Source organism: Triturus cristatus, chromosome 1_2 (assembly GCF_964204655.1).
Source record: "Triturus cristatus chromosome 1_2, aTriCri1.1, whole genome shotgun sequence".
Taxonomy (NCBI): domain Eukaryota; kingdom Metazoa; phylum Chordata; class Amphibia; order Caudata; family Salamandridae; genus Triturus; species Triturus cristatus.
The window spans coordinates 76,385,305-76,407,408 of NC_140580.1; the positions used below are offsets into that span (position 1 = coordinate 76,385,305).

Here is a 22,104-nt window from a genome sequence, read left to right on the forward strand (position 1 = left end):
TTATACTCACTTTCTTTGCAGGCTGCTATGTACAGGTCACTTGGGTCAGTTCCTGTCTCTTTCGCATGGACAGAAGTCTATGTTAGAGTGATTAGGAGTTATGGAGTTCCCAAGGCTCAACCTGCTCTCCCTTACAATGTCTACATACATTTAAAATGTACTCTCTAGCCCTGAAAAGCTCCAGAAAGTCTGGAGGGGGGCCTGGATTGCACATTCTATGAGCAACAGGAATTGAACTGTTTGGGGAAAGACACTCACTGTGTAGTCCATGAGGTTGCATGGGGGGGATCCTGTACACAATATGACCTTTATGTGATGTGTACACTTATACATATGTTTGACGATCAAACGAAAAGAGTAGATTACAAATGTACAATCTAAAAGTCTGAGCACAACAGTGTGCCAATTAGATACTACACTTTTAAGGAACTCCAGAGGCTGCTGGCATTGCCAACATTCAGTGCAGTGCAAGGTCAGGTCAGTGAAGCAGTGAAAATATTACTGCCTTCACCACCTTTTCATCTTGGAAACACATTGCTTACGGTTTCAGAAAGAACACCAAGAGAACCAGGTTTACAGGTAAGAAACTTTTCCATATTTGTCATGGCATTCTCTCTGATATTCATAAACAATAGAATGACGCAGCAAGCTAGCTATTGCTCAACCCTTCAGGAGGACTCTAAGGATGATGCTGCAGAGGTAAAACTATTCCTATACAAATAGAATACGCAAAGGCCTGACCTACCAGAGTATCTCTTCGGGAGTCAGAGTCTATGCAGTAATGCTCTGCAAAAGTATGTACCTATCTCCATATCACCTCTTTGTAAACACATGGAATTGGCACATTCCACAAGGCAGTAATAGTAACTGTGTCACGTATAGAATTTGCATTTTGTCCCAGAAGGTGTTGGTTAACTTTTTGGTATCAAGTGCTGGAGCAGGAATTTAGTTTAAAATGAAATAAAGGTTACAACCATCTGGGCTAATTCCCGCTTTCTCTCGGGTGGGTCTTCGCCGTGGTTTTAGAGAAGAACAACAGCTGTATATTATGTAAATTATCATACAATCGATAATTATTTTCAGTCAATAATGAGACTTTGTTAGGAGTTAAATGGTCTTATTATTCAAATATTTTTGCAGTTCATCTTTATTGCCAATCGCAGGTTAATCGGTATTAATCTAAATTATCAATATATGGCAGAATTCAAAGTCAATATTAATCAAGTAATATTATAAATGCATTAAAGTGAGTTCCATAAAGGAATGGATCTCTATTCTAGGAATGGGAAGAAAATGGTGTCAGTTAGAACCCATAAAGGTTACAGATCGAGAGTGAGTGAGAGAAAAGTATAAAGCTTTAACATGAAAAGTCAGCTATATAAATCAAAATATAAATAAAAGCAGAACTTCTCATAGCAAGAGGTTCAGAAAACTCAGTAGAGTGTCAGAGCAAGTGGCATAAGGTCTGGGTCTGGAAGGAGCGTGGGTTAAAGGGTTAACCTACTCTAGGAACCCACACTAATATAGACAACACATTTTATCATTGAAGCATCTTACGGCCTTCTTCCTTCTTCAGCCAGCCATTCATCTTACAATGCTGTCATGGGAACAGGATCACTCATCGTCTTCTCACAGAAAATACAGTCACCATACACAGTAGCTTACAATGTTGTTCCCATGAGGGAATCTTCATCTCTTTTTATCAAAATCTACATGTTAATTCTGCACAGCTATGAAAAACTTTGTTATTTTCTCAATGTTATTAAAATGCTGCCCCAATACCCCCCGCTGATGCTTATCTCACCATTACAATTTTTTCACAAATTAATCTTTAGAGCTCACTTTCATTCTCATTTGAGTCTTTTCTCTTTCTTTTCAAACTCTCAAATTCCTTTAACCTTTTATATTCTCGATTAATGTGATCATTTAGTTCTAATTGCCTCTTTATTCTTTCATCTCTTTCTCTGATCATTCTTCTATAAAGATAATATCAATAGCCTTTTAATAAATGAAACAAGGTCAGTATGCAGCACCCTATTATTAATATTGACACTAATATAGCCGTACAAATTCATTTTACAGCACTTGCAAACCAATTTCCAATAACAGAAATGTATTTCCCCAAATATTCTAAAACCACAGGTGTTTCTAATGATTCTAATTCAGGTTTAAAATTTGAAATGTTCTTTGTGAATTGTTTTACTCTCATCTGATATGTATGAGCAGCAATGCTGTACTTTCAGCATCTTGCAAACTCGCCTTTCACTGCAAGTAAAATGTCTAATGCTAAAAGATTTTGTAAAACTATTGATCTTATAGCCACTAATTCTGTATTTACAACTACTAATGCTCCAGAAGCAATGACTGCCAACTTGTCCACAACTGTTACAAGCTTTCTATTCTTCACATCATTCAAAATAAACTCTATTGGTGGTATGATTGCTCCAAAAATATCCCCAACTAATTCTGTTCCATCACCTATGCTCTGTGTGTTTGTGTGATGGTGTCGCAGCTAAAGCAGCTATACTATAAACATGGTACATCTTAGGAAACAGCAAAGCTAAACAGCAAATACCCTCCCAGTCAGTTGGTAATTGAAAATAAGCACCCGGTCCACAAACAAAATAGACTCCTGAAATTAGTTTCTTCTCCCTGTAACATTTGCCATGCTTCCCCCATAATTTCAAAAGTGTGTTCACAACTACTAATCTCCCCATGTCAATTTTAATTTTAGTTTTGGTTTCTTTTATTGTAAACGCATATATTTCCCTTTTCTCTTCTGTCTAATTTTAAATTTGGATATATCATTTTGTTTTTATATTCATTTTCTTATTTCTTGCAAGTGTTTAAAAAAAATGCCTTCCTCTCTATTTTTACTGTGTGATATGTTTATGTTCCTTCCCTTAATGTCATAATAAATAATGTATCTATAGGTCTCATTAAAAAGATGAAATTGTTTTTGTATGCCTTAACAGAATTTCTAAGCAAACACAAGGAGATGATGGACAGAGCGCTGAAACTTCACCGTCAGTCACATCATCTGGGTTGAATCATCGTTCTTTAGCTCACTTTGCCACCTCAGTTCAGACCCAGCTATATGCAAATCAGTCTTGACCCTGAACCTCATGGGAATAATGCAGCCGGAACTGCCAAGCCAAGTCTTCCCTGAACCGGAAACATGCATCCTGGGACCGGTTTCGGGGTAACACCCCATATCAGCCAGGCTAGCTTGAATTCAGTGGCAAAGTGAGCAAGGGACCCACATCGGGGCATACCCTGCCAACTTACGACTGTTAGACCTGGCACCATTGGCGTGGGTCTCCCTTCCATTTTTGCTTTGGCCTCCTATGTTTTTGTGGTGTGTTTGATGCTTTGGGCACTTTGCCACTGCCGTTCAGTGCCAAAGTGCAAGTTCTCCCTTTGTAAATTACTGTTATGGATTGGTGTTTCCATGATTGGCTATTTGATTTACTAGTCAGTCCCTAGTACAGTGCACCGTGTGTGTCCAGGGCCTGTAAATCAAATGCTGCTAGTGGGCCTCCAACACTGATTGTGCCACCCACATGAGCAGCCTGTAAATGTAGCTCAGACCATCGACTGCAGTGTCTGTGCGCAGTTTGGTACTGCCATGTCAACCTGGCAAGTGCACCCCCTTGCCAGGTCCTAATATTCCCTTTTCTTACATATGAGTCATCCCTAGGGTAGGCCCAAGGTAACCATAGGGGCAAGGTGCAGTGTATGTGAAAGGTAGGATATGGTGGCATATGTGTACCGTGTCCTGATAGTGAAATATGGCCAATTTCGTTTTTCACTATTGAAAGGCTATCTGTGGCATAGGATAGAATGGGAGTTTATTTATGACATCTTATAAATATAACTTCCCATTGGGACAAGATAGAAAGTTGGAGTTTAGTATGCCTGAACTCAGAATGTTAAAATGCATCTTTTAGTGAGGGTGATTTTTACATTCCTTGTTTGAAAATACCACTTTTAGAAAGTAAGTATTTTCTTACCTAACCATCCAGTGCGCCTCTACTAGGTTTGTGTATTGCATGTCTGGCTTTTGGATGACAGGGGCTGGAGAGGGGCTGCGGCTCCAGAAGTCTGATGAGCCAGGGCTGGGCTGAATAGACCTGGGCTGCATTTAGAGTAGGGGGAGGAGATTTTCTTTTCACCTGAATGGGCCTGGTCTGCCTTCAAAAATGCTGTCTCCACCTCCTGCCAGGAAGCTGCACCAGTGAGGACAGAACTGGTTTTGGCTGGGTACAGATTCTCTCTGCCTTCAGAGAACAAAGGATTTGTGTGTATAAAAAGAGGGGCCCAGACGCCAGACTTCTAGATCACTTCTGGGAAATCAAGAAGAACCTTTGCCAAGGAGAAGAGCCGGATAAGCTGAGGAGGGATACTGCCCCTGTGCTGTTTGCTGTCTGGGGTTGGCCTGCAGTGGCTGCTTGCTGCTAAGGAAAGGAGAAAAGGACCTTGCTGTTTGCTTTGTCATCTTGAGGAAGATCTCCAAGGGCTTGAAACTGAGCTTGCCTCCTGTTCTGAAGTCTCAGGGACACAAAGACTTCACCACCAGCTCCCCCGAATTTCCTTGCTGGGAATTCCAACCTGCAAAGAGGTGCCTGCTGCTGTTTAGGACCTCTAGAGACTGTTTGTCGCTGGGAGCTGGAAATCCACGCAACATCAAAGAAGGGTGACTCATCCGTACCTGTTTCCGAGGCATCACCGAAGAAACTGTTGCAGCGCCGTCAAGGCTCGAGAAATCGCCGCATGACGCATCAGGTGTAACGATCTCCGAAGTCCGAGATCACCCCCCGATTCCGACGCAAGCCTGCTGTGCAGCTGCACGAAACCACGCATTGTACCAGATCGACGCACCGCATTGAGGTGCCAAGACTGTAGCATCATTGGGGGCCGCAGTAAGAAACAGACGCATCGACGGGGGGCGTGGCTAACCGAGCAGCGAGATGGCCGCTCTTTGAGTGAGCTCCGCCGGCTGCACATGAATTAATCCTTTAATATCCTACACAGCGCTACCGAGGGGCCCGGCTTCCGTGGGTAACTGATGCGGCAGTCCGGAGGCACGATAAACTGAATCCTTGCCGCTCGCGGGTGACTGCGCGCCGAGATCTGGCGGCCGCGGGTGACGCCGGCCCGCATACCAAAGCCCGCCTGCTGCTGAGGAGCCCGAGGCGGCTGTGACACCTGGCCGAGCCTCGGGGATTACTGGGCCTACGGAGATCGGCGGGGGTGAGACCACTCTGGCGCTCTTGGCGCGGGGCTGGAAGCTGCCGGCGGCCACTACGCGGAGACCATTGTGACCGGAGGCAGGGAGCGGAGCGGCCATTGGACGGAGGTAACAGCTCGGGGGAAGGTCGGGGCTTGGGCTGAAGCGAGACGCCGCCATTTTGCGGTGCGGCCGGGTCGATAGCGGAGAAGCTGCGGACCCGTGGCGCGCTGCAGCCCACACTGCGAGAGCACCCTGCTTGGCGTGCCCCTGAACCCCTGCAGATCGCCGTTTGGTGTACAGGTGTCGATCTTGCCCTGATACCAGGAGCTCCGCTCCCGGGCACAGCAACGTATTAGCAACCTCAGCCTGATCCTGCCGGAGCCCTTCCCGTGCCTTGTCCTCCAGCCGGAGCTCGTGGGGGGAACTTGGTGGGGTCGCAGAGGGACACTGGGCAGCCCACCGTGGATTGGGGCTGCTGACCCCCAGTTCCCTCCTGCGACGACTCGCACTGCGCCTGTCGGCCCTAAAAGCCTACGCGGTGTGCCGGGGAGTGCTTCCCACCACAGCCTGCACCCCGTGCTCCACGCGTGTCGGAGATGGGGGGCACGAAGGATGCAAAGCAGCCCAAACTGACTTTTGACCATAAGCAGAAGGCCAAGCAACATACAGCGGACACGGGAGCCGCGTCGTCTCCTCCCAAAAGCCCTGCAGCTGAGATTGACTTTGGCGCTTTAATGATGGAGGTTAGATCTAGCCTGAAGAGTATCGACGCAAAGTTGGATGCTATGGCCACACAGCTAGAGGCGGTCAAGTCCAAAGTGGACGTACACGAAACGAGGCTAGACTGCCTAGAAAACAGGCATACCGAATGTGCCGAGTTTCGGCAGCAGGCGAAAAATCACATCACCAATATTGAGCGCGAACTGGAGTCCATGCGGGCCAAGGCGGACGATCTAGAAGCGCGCTCCCGGAGGTCCAACGTCAGAATCACGGGCATTCCGGAGACGGACAACACCGGAAAGATGGAGGTCTTTGTGACTGATCTACTACACGAGCTGTTTGACCCGGACCTGTCCCAGGTATTCACGGTGGAGAGGGCGCACAGGACACTGGGCAAGAGACCGCCACCAGGCGCCACCCCACGCCTTATATTGGCCAAGCTGCTCAATTTTCAGGACAGGGACCGCATCCTGCAGATGGCCCGTGAAAAAGGCAAGATCATCCATAAAGGGCATCATATCTCATTTTACCCTGATTTCACCCCCCTCGTCCAGGCTGCCAGAAAGGAGTTCATACCTGCGAAGAAACTCTTGATGCAGGCCGGAGTCCAATACTCCTTGTTATACCCAGCCAAATTGAAAGTCTTCCATGAACAAACTGCCCACTTCTTCACCGACGCTAAGTCAGCCTTGAAGTTTGCTAAACATATCAGTGGCCCTGGCGCCAGACGCAAATCGCCGAGGTTGGAGGAGGAAGCGGCCCGCACAAGCGACAATGATTGAGGGACTGAGGGTAATGGGGTCTGTGTTGCCCCTTTCAACTAAAGCTGACATTTGCTGGCTTGTTTGGTTCCCTCGAGAGGTGAAATGGAGGGCACTACTGGAACTGCTGGAGCTGACCCATTCATGTTGGGAGGGTCTTGGTTGTTGACTGTGTCACAGGTCCGAGGCGTACTGGACGGCGAAAACTAAAGTACTGTTTGTTCCATGCTGCTGGGCACCCCTCGGGTGTCGCGTATAAACTTCAGTGTGCAGCCACCCTGTATATTCAGGGGTGTCAGCTAGGAGCACCTCGCCCCATGGGGAATCTCCCGTTGTTTTTGTTCTGGGTTGACTCAAGTGCGATTCAGAGCACGTATGGGATTCTAGCGCAACCTGATTGGGGGGTTGGCGTGGGTGGGGGTTGGGGGGGGGATGTTGAATGTTTGGTTTCCGGTGCTGGTGGAGCGAGTTGTAATCTATCTTCTCATGACTGTGCTGCGCGGGGGTGTGCGGCGGCCTGGGCCTGTCGGTGTGGGGGGGGGGGGGGAGCGGGGTGGCGGCCTGGTCGCCCTGGATGTGCTATAGACATGGGGGGAGTTAAACTGTGGACTTGGAACATTCGTGGCCTTGGGGACTATAAAAAAGCCAGATTGATGCATAACATGTTGACCAGACACAATGTTGACATTTGCTTGCTGCAGGAATCTCACATCAACTCGACCCCATCGCCCAGGCTGAAACACCACAGGTGGTCGCATGTGTATTCAGCTATCTACTCTAACTATGCCAGGGGGGTGGCTGTCCTCATACGGAAAGGGTTGGATTGGAGAGAGCATCATTGTGTACTGGATAAAGAGGGTCGTTATGTACTGGTGCATGGCTCGTTGCAGGGTAGGCCGCTGGTTCTGGCCGCTATACATGGTCCAAATGTAGACGACCCTGATTTTTTTCGCAATGTTTGGGCGCAAATTGTGTTGCTCGATTGTACCTTGATAGTGGTGGGGGGGGATTTCAATGTAGTGCTGGACGATGATTGGGACAGAAGGGGTGCTAGTAGACCTACGCATGCGAAGGCGAGACAGGCGTTGCTAGATGTGATGGAGGAGGGGAGGCTGACTGATGTGTGGAGACTTCGTCACCCTGGGGAGAGAATGGGGACCTGTATTACGTGTCATCACGACGCTTGGTCCCGCCTAGACTTTTGGCTGCTGTCTCCTGAGGTGGCTACATGGGTGGGGGAGGTGGACATTCAGGCCAGGTCGCTCTCGGACCACGCCCCCTGCATGCTAGAGCTGCGGATACCCAACGTGGCCCCTAGGGCGTTTTCATGGCGGCTGCCGCCCCACGCCCTTACGGATCAGGTGTTCACGGAAGAAATCAGAGATGACATTGTCAAGTACTTTGCCGAAAACGAGGGTTCGGCCTCCTCTGAGGCCGTGGTGTGGGACGCTTTTAAGGCGGTGATACGGGGCCAGTGCATAGCTCGGCAGGCAGGGGTGCTACATACCATACGTCGGACACTGGCTAAGCTAGAGCAAGAACTCAAGGAACTGGACTTGGCCTTCTGCCGAGACCCGACGTTGGCTATTGCAGGTAGTATTAAAGCAAAACTGTTGGACTTCAACGAGGAGGCACAGAGGGAGGTGAAGTTCTTAGGGAAACAGGCCAAAGCCCGCAGATATGGGGAAGGTGATAGACCGAGCAGGACACTAGCTAGACTGATCGCTCCCCAGGCTCAGGCGCATTACATACACACTATCAGGAATAGTGAGGGGACACAGGTCACGGGCCAAGAGGCGGTGCTGAAGGCCTTTGCCGATTTTTATGCTTCCCTTTACACGTCCAAGCACTCTGCTGCTCCGCCTCCCCTGGACGGTTTTCTTGATTCTATCGCCCTTGTCTGGTTCAATGACAACCATAGACAATACATGGACCTGCCTGTCTCGGCCCAAGACATAGCTCAGGTTATCAAGAGCATGCCAGCTAATAAAGCTCCCGGCCCAGATGGCCTAACCACAATGTTTTACAAGACATACGCTGAAGAACTGGCCCCGAAACTGCACTCTGTATTCGTGGAGGCGCTAGAGCTGGGTGCCCTCCCAGACTCCATGCGCGAGGCACTCATTGTCACCCTATTAAAACCCGACAAAGACGAATTACACTTGGACTCCTATCGTCCCCTTTCTCTCATAAATGTGGACGCCAAAATTTTCGCCAAGGTCATTGCAGACAAATTGCAGCCGCTGTTGCCGATCATCGCTCTCCCGGACCAGTCCGGCTTCATTCCTGGCCGTGCCACCTCGCACAACCTCAGAACACTTTTCTCCATCCTACATTATCTCCACCCCTCTGTCCAGGCCGCAGTCGTGTTTTTGGACGCGACTAAGGCCTTCGATTCGTTGGAGTGGCCGTACCTGTTTCGTGTCTTGAGCAGGATGGGCTTCAGTCGTAACTTTATTACGCTCATCCAATTGCTATATGACAGACCTCGAGCTCGGGTGCGAGTAAATGGCCTGGTGTCCGAGCCCTTTCCCATCTCCAGGGGGACTAGACAGGGGTGCCCACTGTCGCCCCTCCTCTTTGCTATTGCGATGGAGCCACTGGCGGCCAGAATACGCCAACACCACACGGCGAGAGGGATAAGCTTCAGCTCTCGTAGTCTGCTGATCTCTCTTTATGCGGACGACGTCACTCTGTATGTCTCCAGCCCCGCAGAGAATTTGAATCCACTGCTCCGAGAATTTGTACGTTTCGAGGGTCTGGCGGGCGTGTCTATAAATTGGTCCAAGTCCGTTGCGTTCCCTCTAACTAGCGAGACAGCTCAACCTCCTTCGGACTACCCCCTACGTTGGGAGACCGACGCGGTCAAATACTTAGGTATTTGGATTAGTCGGGACACGCAGGAACTATGGTCACTTAACTTCGGCAGAGCGGTCGACTGGCTGGAGCGGAGGGTGGAGGTCTGGAACAAACTTCCCCTGTCCCTGGTTGCGAGGGTTGCACTGGCGAAAATGGTGGTTCTCCCGAAATTCCTATATCTGTTCGTTAATCTTCCGTTGCCCATGACTGCATGCTTCCATGCACGAGTCCGCTCCTTACTTGTATCTCTGGTGTGGGCTGGGCGGCAGGCAAGGACCTCTTGGGCTTTGCTCACACTCCCGCTGCGGCAGGGGGGCCTCGGGGCGCCTGACCTCAAGCTCTACTCGCTGTGCGCTCAGGCTCAATTTTTGCACTTCTGGGTATTCCCCACCCCCTACCAGCCGCATGTAGCGGTGGAATTGGCCGCGGTTGCCCCGCTGCCGCTTCGGGTGGCGTTGTATGGCAGGGTTTCCCGCCCCTCGAAGGAGGTGGACACCGTTGAAATGATCCGCTGGTCATGGAAGGAGTTGCGCCGGAGGGCGGGCCTTCCCTTGCTCTATGCGCCGGCCATTCCGCTGCGAAGCAACCCGATGCTGCCCTGCCTTTGCGCTAGGGGAGACACCATCACGCTCCAGGGGAGGCGGGTGGCCACTTTCGCAGACATCTACCCTGATGGGACGTTTGGAGCGTTGGGTGTCCGTGAGGACGGTCAGCCTACCTCGTTCTCGGACGCGCTTCTGTATCACTCCCTCCGGGAGTCCTGCAAGAAGATGTGGCCTCAATTCCCTGAGGCACCTCCACAACTGGATGCCCTGCAGAACTTGCTGTCACGACCCTCCCCCGCGAAACTGGTATCCAGACTGTACAACTGCATGCAGGAGCAGGCCCCGCTCACTGTGCCTGTGGCCAAGCTGGCTTGGACCGCAGACCTGGACGGTGCCCTGTCAGATGACGTGTGGGAATACTGCTGTAAGCAGCTCACGGCGCGGTCACCGAACTATAGGCTACGACTGGTCCACTTCAAATTCTTGCACCGGTACTATCGCACACCAGTGCTGCTACACCGCATGGGAATCCGCACTGACGCTTCATGCTGGAAGTGTGGCGGAGCTGACGCGTCCTTTCTCCATGTGGCGTGGAGCTGCCCAAAGCTAGATGAGTACTGGTCGAGCATTTTTGAGGCCATCAATCACATTTTACACAGGTCAGATGAACCCACTCCGCTTTTGGGGCTCCTGGGATACGTTAAAGACACCGAACCCGTTGACAGGAAACTGCACGCGATGCTGCTGCTTTACGCTAAACGCCAGGTGGCGATACACTGGGGCCGTGGAGCTTTGCCCACGTTCGCCGCATGGGTTCGAGACGTTACATATGGTCAGGCACAACTCACGAACTACTGGGAGACGATGCCCACCGCGTCTAGGCCCAATGACATCTGGGAACCATTCCTGCAGTGGACTAGAGAGCAGGCGGGTTCGGATGCCTCTGTGGACTCCCCTGGGACGGGTGTTTCGGATGACATGGGGTGAACCTTTGAGCCCTGTGTGCATTGTGTTGGGATGGATGGATACATGCTTTGTTGATGTGTGTGAGGGCTGTGGAATGTGTTGCTCTTGCCGGATCCCATGCCTGTTGCATCCTATCGGGTGGACGTATTGCCCCCCTTCCCGTCCAGGCGCCCTGCTGTTTTGTCCTGCCGCGTTCTCTCCCCCCCCCTCCCCCGCCCCCGCCCCATGGCCGCTGCCTTGCGTTCCTCCTGCAGCCACCAATACTGCTTGTAGTTGTCCCTCAATGACGGACGGGTCCTTGTACGTGAGCCCCTGCGTATGCGAGATGAGATGTCTGTTGGTTCTTTTTTTTTTTCTTTTTGTAATAGCTCTGCACCGAAGTTTGCTGTTTCCTTCCGATTGTTGCGGGGGGGTTGGGTGTAAAGGTGGTAGTGGACGATTTACCTATACAGTATCTCTTTCATGTGCTGCGGTCCTAGTACTCGCCGGAGTGTCTGGATGAGACCGTGAGCCTAGGATTCGTTTCCAGTTCACGAACCCAAAAATGTAAGACCAATCCACTCTGCACTGGTTACACCTTGGTACTCCTCACCAGGGTTGAGGGTGTGTATCGCCATGAATGTTAGGATATTACATTGTTTACGTCTCCTAATCTGGTACACCTTAATTGTAAACACTTGTTGATATTGCGGCCTGCCTCCGGGTTGTTGGCGTGACGCGGTGTGACCATTCTTTAGCACAATAAAGGTCTTTAAAAAAAAAAAAAAAAAAAAAAAGAAACAGACGCATCAACGCCCCACACAGTAAGGAATTGAAGCATCACCTCCCCTGCGCTGCAGTAAGGATCCGACACATCGGTATTCTACCCTTACTTCGCGGCTGGAACTGTGCATTACCGTTTCTACTCATTTTTTACTTTAGCATGCTTTTAGTACGCATGCAACCGTTACTTCGCAAATAGGTTTTTTCGCAGGCTATCTACTTAGCTGTGTTTATTTTGAGGCGCTTCTGCATAAAGCGAATCTGACAAGAGGAAGCATAAGACAGGAACCACGCTTGAAGGTGAAGAGAGGGACCATAGGGGAGACAGGTAAGTGGGGCCGTGTGGTTTCTAGGGTGGTGAAGGGGGTAGACTTTTAGGTTTTAGGATTGTGTTGTGTAGTGTAGAGTAGTGTATTTGTGTTTAGGGTAGTGTCGGGGTCGTGAAGGGTAGTGTAAGAATGTAGGGACAGGACTGGGGGAAGGGGGAGGGTCGTGCAGGTAGTAGTCATTTAGGGTTTAGGGTAGTGCTGTGTTGTGTTTGTGTAGTGTAGGGTAGTGTCAGGGGGGATGAGGAGGGTAAAAAAGTGCTGAAAATTTGAAGTTTTGTGCCTTAATAGTGTTAGCACTGTGACTCTATTCAGTGCTAACTTGAGAAAAAAAGAGTCAATAGAGGTGAAAGGTTCATCACAAAAAATGCATCTATTTTTTGTATGAATGTGATGCAATTCCTTCAAAGGTTTATTTGATCTCAGCAGTTTATCTCTCACATCGTGTTTGATTTTAATATCTTGCCACTCGTTTTTCCTCGATATTGTTATCGGTTTATTTAATCATTGTACGATGTATACTTGTTTTTCTTTTCTCTTTCTCAGTTTCATATGTTCCCCTATCACAGTGATGTTGGTATTTTGGCTGCAGGAGTGCTCTTTCAGTTATTACGTGACCAAAATGAGAATAAGTAGTTTGCGTATTAAAATACAGCGGAGAAAGAGCATAGTTTTTTTTGACAATGTATTTGCGCAGTAAAAGCATGCGTACTATAATATTGCGAAGTAATGCTTTTTGCGATGTAAAAACATTGCACTAAAGTCATGGGTAGTAAAGGTCTGCTAAGTAACGTCATATATTCGACGCATCACCTCCTATGAGTTTAAGGAACCAACGCATCACCTTCCCTGCGGTCATTTTGTTTGTTTTGCGTGACGCATCTGAGGTACTTTTGAGAAAAGGGTCACCTTTACAACTTGCATTGAACTGAACTATTTCTACCATTTGAAAGCCTTATTTTTAATACCGTATTGTGGATTTTTCTAGTCTGGGCTTGTTTTGGTTTAGATAAAGAATACTTATTTTTCTAAACTGATGTGGTGTCCATTTGTAGTGTTTTCACTGTATTACTGTATGTGTTCACAAATGCTTTACACACTGCCCCTGAGATAAGCCTGTCTGCTCGAGCTAAGCTACCAAGGGGGTGAGCAGGGGTTATTTTAGGAGTGTATCCCACTTACCCTGACTAGAAGCAAGGGTCCCTATTTGGACAAAGGTACCTACCTCTGCTAACTATAGACCCCCATTTCTAACAATGACGAACAAAGCAAACACAAGGAGATGATGGACAGAGCGCTGGAAATTTTCAGACACTTACTCCCAGTCACAGATCTGGGTTAAATCCATCATCGTTCTTTAGCTCACTTCGCCACCTCAGTTCTGACCCAGCTATATGCAAATCAGTCTTGACCATGTGCTTCATGGGAACAGTCCAGCCGGAACTGCCAAGCCACTCTTCCCAGAACCGGAAACAAGCATCCTGGGATCGGTTTCGGAGTAACACCCCTCATCAGCCAGGCTAGCTTGAATCCAGTGGCAAAGTGAGCAAGGGACCCACGTCTGGGCATACCCTGCCAACTTAGGGCAAACAAAGCAAACGCAAGGAGATGATGGACGGAGCGCTGACTTGGCAGTTCGGGCTGGACTGTTCCCATGAGGCACAGGGTCAAGACTGATTTGCATATGGTCAGGTCTAACCTGGGGTGGCATGGAGAGCAAAAGAATTATGGATTTAACCCAGATCTTGACTGTGGGTGAATGTTTTGATTTGTTCTGCATTCCGTACATCTAGTGTGTGTCTTTTGCTCAACAGAATATCTAGGCATGAATGGTCAAACATAATGCCAAGCTGTATCCATTTCTTTTGCCTGTCGGTGTACTCTTATGCGCTTCTGTAATGGAACTCTTGAAAGAAGCAGGTCATAGTTTGCGTAAAAATATTCAAAGTGCTCTCGCCTATAAACAAAGCTAACCAAAATTCTACATGTGGTTGCGTATGACAAAGGTATGTGGTGGTATGCAACTTCTGTGCAGTTGATGAAGGTAAGCGGGCACAAATGTCACAGTTCTTTGCATCTAGAACCTGTGTGTATTCTTCTATTACCCTAGAATAAACGTTAGTGGGAAATTCATCTTTTGAATGATCTTGAAATGAAACTTTAATTTAGTTTAATCTATTTTGTGAGTAGGAGCATATGTAGAATTAATTCTGTCCATCTCTAGTGTGAAATAAAACACTATTAGTATTGTGATGACTACTAACACTGTTACTAAAAATGGAATAACCATAACAATCTTGTATCTAGCTCTATTTAGGAAACACATTAGTCTGCAGTCAGAATGTTACGCAAAACATATCTGCAATAATTCAATAGTTCGATTTCTGCTTATCCTCTTACAGCTATTTCTTTTAGATTTATTTACAGCAGTCTTCATATAGTCATTCCCATCTCTAATTAGTCTTTTGTACTCTTTTATTCATTAATGTCTCTAATTTCTCATTTCTTTTCCAAAATCTTGTCAAAAAGCTTGTTTCCCAGTTTATTTCTAGTGTGATGTCATGGGGCCTCAATGAGTTCTGATCTCAAATTAAACAATTCTTTCACTGGCACATTTTATCACCTGATTCGTGTAGTAGGTCCATTCAGATGCAGAATACCCTCAATGAGGCACTCTTGCTCTTTTCAACCTTCTTGGTGTCTGCTGATCTTCTTCCATGCCACTTACACCTCTTGACTCTTTTTCTTCAGCAATCGGTGGTATGCAATCAACTGACACACGGGTTCTCAATTTCCTTTGTCCAAAACTTTGTTGCAATTCAGCATTTGGGGTGATTCTTCTTGATCCAGCGCTTGTTCCTTCACCCACATCTTCTGTTTGTTCTGGTGTTGACTCAAGTGTTATCTCTAGTTCAGATCTTGTCTCTTCTTTTTCTTCTCCTTCAGAGACTACAATGCCACTTTGTGAAATCACAGGAATCTGGATTGATGTGACAGTCTGCAGTTCTTTACCCCTTTCTTCTGCATGTTGTTGTCTCTCTTGCGGTATTGCTCCTTGCGGTGATTCTGCCACTGGTGCTCTGGGTTCTCTCTCATAGAACACTATCTCCTCACATGGACTGCTTACTGTCTGAGAGTGCAATGCATGCACCCAGTTTGGTACACCGGCACATTTAACAACAGTGTTCGTAATGAGAATCACTGGGAAGGGTTCTTTCCATCTCAGTTCCAAGCAAGACTTTCGCAAGTGCTTCTTGACTAACACCCAGTCGCCAGGACTGAGGTCATGTCACTGTTCCTGAAGTAGGTTTACAGTAGCAGCTTCAACCTGGATAGAGACAGAACGCACCAAATCAGCCAATCATTTGCAGTAGTCGAGTATCATGTCATCTGTGATATTCAAAAGTGCTTTTGCAGGTAAAGCAGGCAATCGCATTGCATGCCCCTTCAGTATCTTGTGTGGAGATAACCCTCTCTTCCTGTCAGGAACACTTCGAAGACTCATCAACACCAAAGGTAAAGCACCTGGCCATTTCAGTGATGTGGAAATGTCTTGCAACCTCTTGAGCTCTTCCAATGTGTCAGTAACTGACAACATTGAGAAAAGTGTCCTCTTCAAATTAATTTGTATAAGTCCTGTTAGTGCACGCCATTAGTGCACAATAAAGTGCCACTTCATCCGCAAATCTGTTTCCAACTGTGACATATCCATTGCCACTTCTGTGTGTGGCACATCAAACAACCCTGATTCTGTAGGCACCTGCAGTGCCGCAAGCAGTTTTCTTACATGTTCCTAATTTCTAATTGGGGTGCCAGATGGGGTCATGAAACATCTCTGTCTACAACTATCCAAAATCCTTGAGCACACCAAAGCCATATTGGCTATCTGTAAATATAGTCATTCTCGATGGGCTTTTAAACTACAGGCTCTTGTAAGGGCAATTAATTCTGCATTTGTGCTGACTTAACATTTTGAAGCTAGAACGCTTCTACAACCCCTTGGATTGTACAGACAGCGTAAGCTGCTCTCAGGGTGCCTTCATTGTTTCTCAGACATGAGTCATCCACAAAGATTAAAAAATCAGGCTCAATGAAACATTGATTTTTTATGTCTGGCCTTGGCTTGGTGCATAAACTTGTGACATCTAGACAATCATGTTCATCTTTATATCCTTTGGTATTCATTGTCTAGAGTAGCCAACCACAGTAACTTTCTGACTGCTGTCTGTGGTCAAGGTGGGTTAATGTGTAGGGCAGTCTCCACTCTCTCTGGTAACACCTTTCTTGCTCCTTTCTCAAGTGCTGGATTTCTTTTGGACAGTATTGCAGTTTACTTGGAGACACTTTATATCCGTTCTCAGACAGGAGATGTAATGTAATTGTATCCTGTCTGTAAGGTTCTCATGTATCTGATGTTACAAGCAGGTCATCAATATATTGCATGAGAACTGATTTTTAAGGCATCTGCCAAGATTCAACATTCTTTTTCACGATCTGTTTAAAAATGGATGGGTTCTCTGCATAACCTGTGGAACTCTGTACTATGCCAAAACTTTCTCTCTGAACACAAAAGAGAATAGAAATTGGCTGTCCTCATGCAATAGAACAGAGAAAAAGGCATGACACAAGTCCACAATGGTAAACCATTTTCAAGTGCACAGAATTTGAAAAAGTATGGTGGCTGGATTTGGTACTACAGGCCAACATGCAACAACAATACTGTTAATCTTTTGAAGGTCTTGCACAATCTGATATTTACCATTAGGTTTTTGCAAACCCATGATCAGAGTTGCAAGGTTTTCCAACAGCTTTTTAAAAAATTCTCTTCCTCAGTATATTCATACACCAGTATGAATTACTGGTGTAATCCCCTCAACTGTCTTTGGTGTCAAACTGTATGGTGGTTTTCTTGGATGCACAGCATTAGGTTTCACTGAAATTTGGACTAGTTCTACACCTCTTATTAGTCCAATGGTTTTCTATGTAAAGATGCATAGTTCTGGGTACATAGTATATTTTAAATCAGGAGGCACATCGTCTACAGTCCACACTGGATACAATCTTACAGCTGTTTCTGGTCGGGCCATTTTAAATTCAACATCTTCATCATGTGCCTGAAACTTGACACAATCCGGTGAACAGTAATGGTGCAATTTAACTTGCACAACATGTCTCTCCCTTACAAATTTACAGGACTAGAATCACAAACAACAAATTGATGGCTTTTCTCCAAGGAACCAATTTTTACCTGGACTTTTTCTGAAATTGATTTGTTAGTTATCTGATTATTTGAAACTCCTAAAACTTGGATCTTCTTTCCTGAGAGGAGTAGGTCTGGGACTTCCGCTAACAGTAGAACGGGTAGCACCTGTGCTGATAAAAATTGACACTTGGTGGCCATCAACTTCTCTTTCTACAAATGGTCAACTCTGTTCCACCTCTAAGACCGCGTCAAGCATGCAATCCCACCCCTCCACCCCTGCACCCTCAGGCACCTTCATTGGGAATTATCGGAGCCATAACTGTTGCTTTCCAACATGTGGTACTGTTGAAATTGGTTCTGATTCTGGTTTTAAACTGGGTTTGGATTTCCTTTGGACATCTGATTATTACTAAGTCTACGATTTCCCATATTCTGAGGGACCATCAGGGCTTGTGTAAACTGCATCATTGGAACCAGTCTCTGCATTGGCACTTCAATTTGCTGAACTGGTACGTTCTGCATTTGCACTTGATTTCTTCCTTGCATTTGACAATTTGCCCTCATTCTATCTGGATTCAATCTACACTCCCTCTTACAATGCCTAATTTTGTTACAGAAGTGACAAAAAGTCATTTTCTTAAGCCTTGCGCAATCTCACTCGAGAATTCAGATAAATCGGAACACCTCTACCCTTTGAAACACCAACTCCTTCTTGAATACATTGGGTCTGCAAACTGACACATTGCATGCCAGTCTGATTTCCTACAAACGACTGATTCTGAAAACGTTTCTGAGACAATCTTGTCTGGGCAAGCATAAATATCTACTTTAACCTTTTCTGTTCAACTCCTGCTCATCGCTACAATATTTTGCATATCTCAGATTCTTATCTCATGGATTTTTTTGCCAGCACATCACACTCTGTTGTATGTGTATACTGATCTCTGGTCTTAACTCAAGAACAAATTGAGACACAAAGAATCCTATATCACGGTTAGGGATGTTCCCATCCACTGTGTTGTTAAAACACCTGAAGCAATTGCTCACAGTAATCATGCACTGACTGTTTCGGCTCTTGTGAAGTTCTTTTTATCTTTACCCAGTCAGTATCTTTTGGCGGAACCTCACCTTTCAGAAATGTAATCACCTCATTGTATTTATTCATAACCACTGGAGATGGCGAATTAGTGTGGGCTTCTCTCATTGGTCCTGCATGCCCCCATTGTACAGCAATTTTACATTCTTTCCACAAATCACTTGTCACTACAAAATCAAAGAATGTATTCAAATCAGTGAACAGCACTTTCGAAATATTTACAAATCTGTCAACTTTTATATACCACTGTACAGGTGTCTCTCTTAATTTTGGAAAATTATTTGTAAATGCTGCACGATCACCTCTGCTATAAAGTCACTGAACATACCCTCCAACTGGTATTTCTCTTAATGAAAAAGCGGAGGCTTCTCCTTCATTTGTCAGTGGCTTATTATTTGCTTCAACTGCCACTTATACTTTCTTTTTCTTTGCATGTTTGTCCATTTGCTCTCTTATTTTTCATAGACACTTCACCTATGTATGCATTTTACAAAACTCAGTAACGTGTAATCGCATTCCTGAAGAACCTGTTGTCTCAATGACTTCATCGTCCATCGACTTCATGTTTTCGGACTAAATCAGTTAATTTATCATGAGTAGTTGCTGCTTACCTAGTAATTTCTTGCCTCAAATATATCAGCTCTTTTTCATGGTACTGAATCTGATTATTTCTTCTAGTTCTATTTTTAACCTCAGGACATTTAACGATCTTTCCTTTTCAGTCTCTTGTGTAATAGGAATCTGATTTTCTGCCCTTCCTGTCTCTTTATTATCAGTGGTTGCTTCAATCCATAGGGGGAAAATCCAATCTTCAAACAGGTTAGTCTCACCATGTGCTAGTGGTGTCATCAAGACAATCATTCTCCCTTCTTTCAATGACTTAACTGTCTGTGGTGGTGTCCAGGCAATAATTTGTGAATTCTGTGATGTCGGGGTAAACCCTACAACATGTGTTCTTCCAACAGTTCCTTGAACTACAGCATATGGAACAACATTAATCAGAGTAGGTGTGTGAATCTCCAATGGCTGTGCTTTTATGACCCTAGCAACAGGGGCTGGTACAGATATAACGGAAGCAGAAACACCTGGAGGTATTACTGTAGGAACATGATCAACTCGTGCAGGCACCACATTTGATATAACAGGTTATACAATAGGCTGTCATCTCTAATGGTCTTTCAATTTTAATTACATTCGGGTCAACAGGGCCTATAGCCACTGTTGCATTAGATGTCAAAGTACCCTCAGTGTTTGGTACCGGGGTAACATAAGGTGGTGGACGTGCGGCTAACAATACATCTAATAGGTAATTACTTATATTAAGGTATTTCTCTTTCTTCTTAGCATGTGCTACTTTCTCCCATGAACGTAATGCTTTGTACTGTGTGGGGCTTGGTGGTGGCTTCATCTCACATAGTTTTTCTCTCAACATATCAATGATTCTATGTCAGGACCGGAGGCTTAGGAATATGCTATCCTTTCCTTGCTTTATTTTAACAGCAGCTATTTCAAAACTTCATAAAACAGACCACATTTCCCTAACACCCTAGGGAGCATGCTGGTCAATAAAGAAACAAACAAGGGACAACATATCCCCAAGTCCATGAGCCAATCACGGCGCTGTATGCCTGATATAGTCTCTCCTCTAGTCACTACCCATCCTCTTTCTTTGCTGCTCGCAGCCCTCAGATGAGTGTTTGTCTGTTCCTCATATCATTAATTGGGTGTGCTTAATAATTATAACGCATTCGCGGGCAGCTTTCGAGCACCCGCGATTGAGTTTCATATTGCGTGCTTATGCTTTGTCTAGTACCTCAATACGCATTGTTTTTTACTGTGACTGGAGATGACTCGTTTTTCCCCCTGAGTGCAAAGCCCCAACGCTTCCCGGTTACCTGGGGAATGAAGTGAAGGTTTTTTGTTCCCACACGTTGTTCGTTGATCTGAACGTTCGCGTGGGGTTTGCGTGCTGTGCTCCGGTAGTTTGCCGGCCTCCCGTCACCGGCTGCAGTCAGCCTCCGATCGCCAGGGGGCGCCGAGTGACACGTGTCGCACATTATCTCACCTCGTTAGCATCAGGCGCGCAGTTTGAGAATTACCGTTAGTCAGATTCTCTTCGCTCCGCACCCACTGCCTGTGCCCTGCTCCCTAGAGAGTCTTACGCCTGTATATTTTGGCTGGCGATTGACACTCGGACTGCTACCTGAGTCGGTGTGTGTGAGGCTTTTTTTTCTGACGCCCTCTGGGTGTATTATATAAACGCCAGCAGCAGGTTAAAGTACGACCTGCAGGGACACACTCCCAGGGTTGTTAGGCCAGAGTATACTGTTTGATTGCAGGTGGTGTCCCTGAAGGGTTGTTCCCCTCCCATACTTATCAATTTCGGGCTCTGCCCTGTATAATTAGCTGGTCTCCAGCACCTGGCCTGCAGTCTCTCTGGCTGTGGAGGCATTAGATTTGGCGCTGAGTTTTTGTTAAGCCAAAGGCCACACTTCTTAGACGTGGGAGCATGTCTAACCAGGCCGACAGGCAGTGGGAGGAGGATCCCCTGGCCCAACTGCCCTGGGACGATGAGTTTTATGACGCAGTAGATGCATCCATCTACCGGGCAGTTGAGGAAGCAATGGGTCCTATGGAGGAGCGTTTATGCCAGAAACTTGAGCAGCTGTGTGCTCAGTGGGCTCCAGTAACACCCAATAATGCATCGGCAGCGCCTACTACCCCTACTACACCCCAGGGTGCGCAGGGGGCGGATCCTGTTCCCGCTAAACATCCCAGGCTGGACAGAGTAGACCAGGACGCTTTCGAGCGTTTGCGGTAGGCCTTCCTGGCGCAGAACCGTCCTCTGGTGGCTCCAGTAGATAATACACCTTCCCCGGCCCACACTAACCCAGCTAGCCCGTCCCAAGGGAATGACACCCAGGCCGACACAGACGAGGAGCCTGAAACTGCTAGACCGTGGAGCCCATCATCGGGTGCAGGGCCCTCAAAGCCTCAGGGAGCAGGGGGTATTTCGGACATGTTAGATCCAGAACTCCTCATGCACCCCAGGTCCTCGGAATGAACCGCCTCTGCAAAGTTGGCAAGCTACGTGGCGGGCAGGATCCGAACCCCCATGGGGAAGGACGCCCGTAGCCGGCTCCGGTCGGAGTGTCCCCGTCCCTCTTTGGACGGCAAAGTTGCACAGACCCCTGAGTTAGACCCCAGAATGGCAACTTTTTAAGCCAAATTCTTTAAAGATGCGAAGAAAGGGATAGATAGATCGTGGAGGGCGTGCCAAGATAAATTGTTGGACGCCCTAGGACCCCTAACCATGATCTTAGATATGGCGGAGGATGCAAAATCGTCCGGCGCCCTTATCTCACCAGAGGCCCTCTCTGGATGGGCTCAGCGGGCCGTGATCTTCCTCTGCAACGCAAATTGTGCACTCTCAACAAAGCGACGGAGTTCCTTTTAAATAAAGGTGGACCCGAAACTTGGGGACCTAGCTGATTCCGAGACAGGAGCAGTGGCTCAGGGAGGTCTGTTCGGGGAGCCCTTTATCAAGGAGTTGGGCAAGTTTGTAATCATGTTCACATCGCTGGACAAAGCCCAGTCTTCTATAAAAAAGGTGTTCTCTACCTGGGTTTTCCC

General features: G+C 47.0%; 1 protein-coding gene across 1 annotated transcript in view; it reads right to left on the reverse strand.

The window, feature by feature from the left end:
- The window catches only part of LOC146866833 (uncharacterized), a 409,043-nt gene that overhangs the window by 213,785 nt on the left and 173,154 nt on the right, over positions 1 to 22,104 (reverse strand). The gene's annotated exons all lie outside the window — the stretch shown is intronic.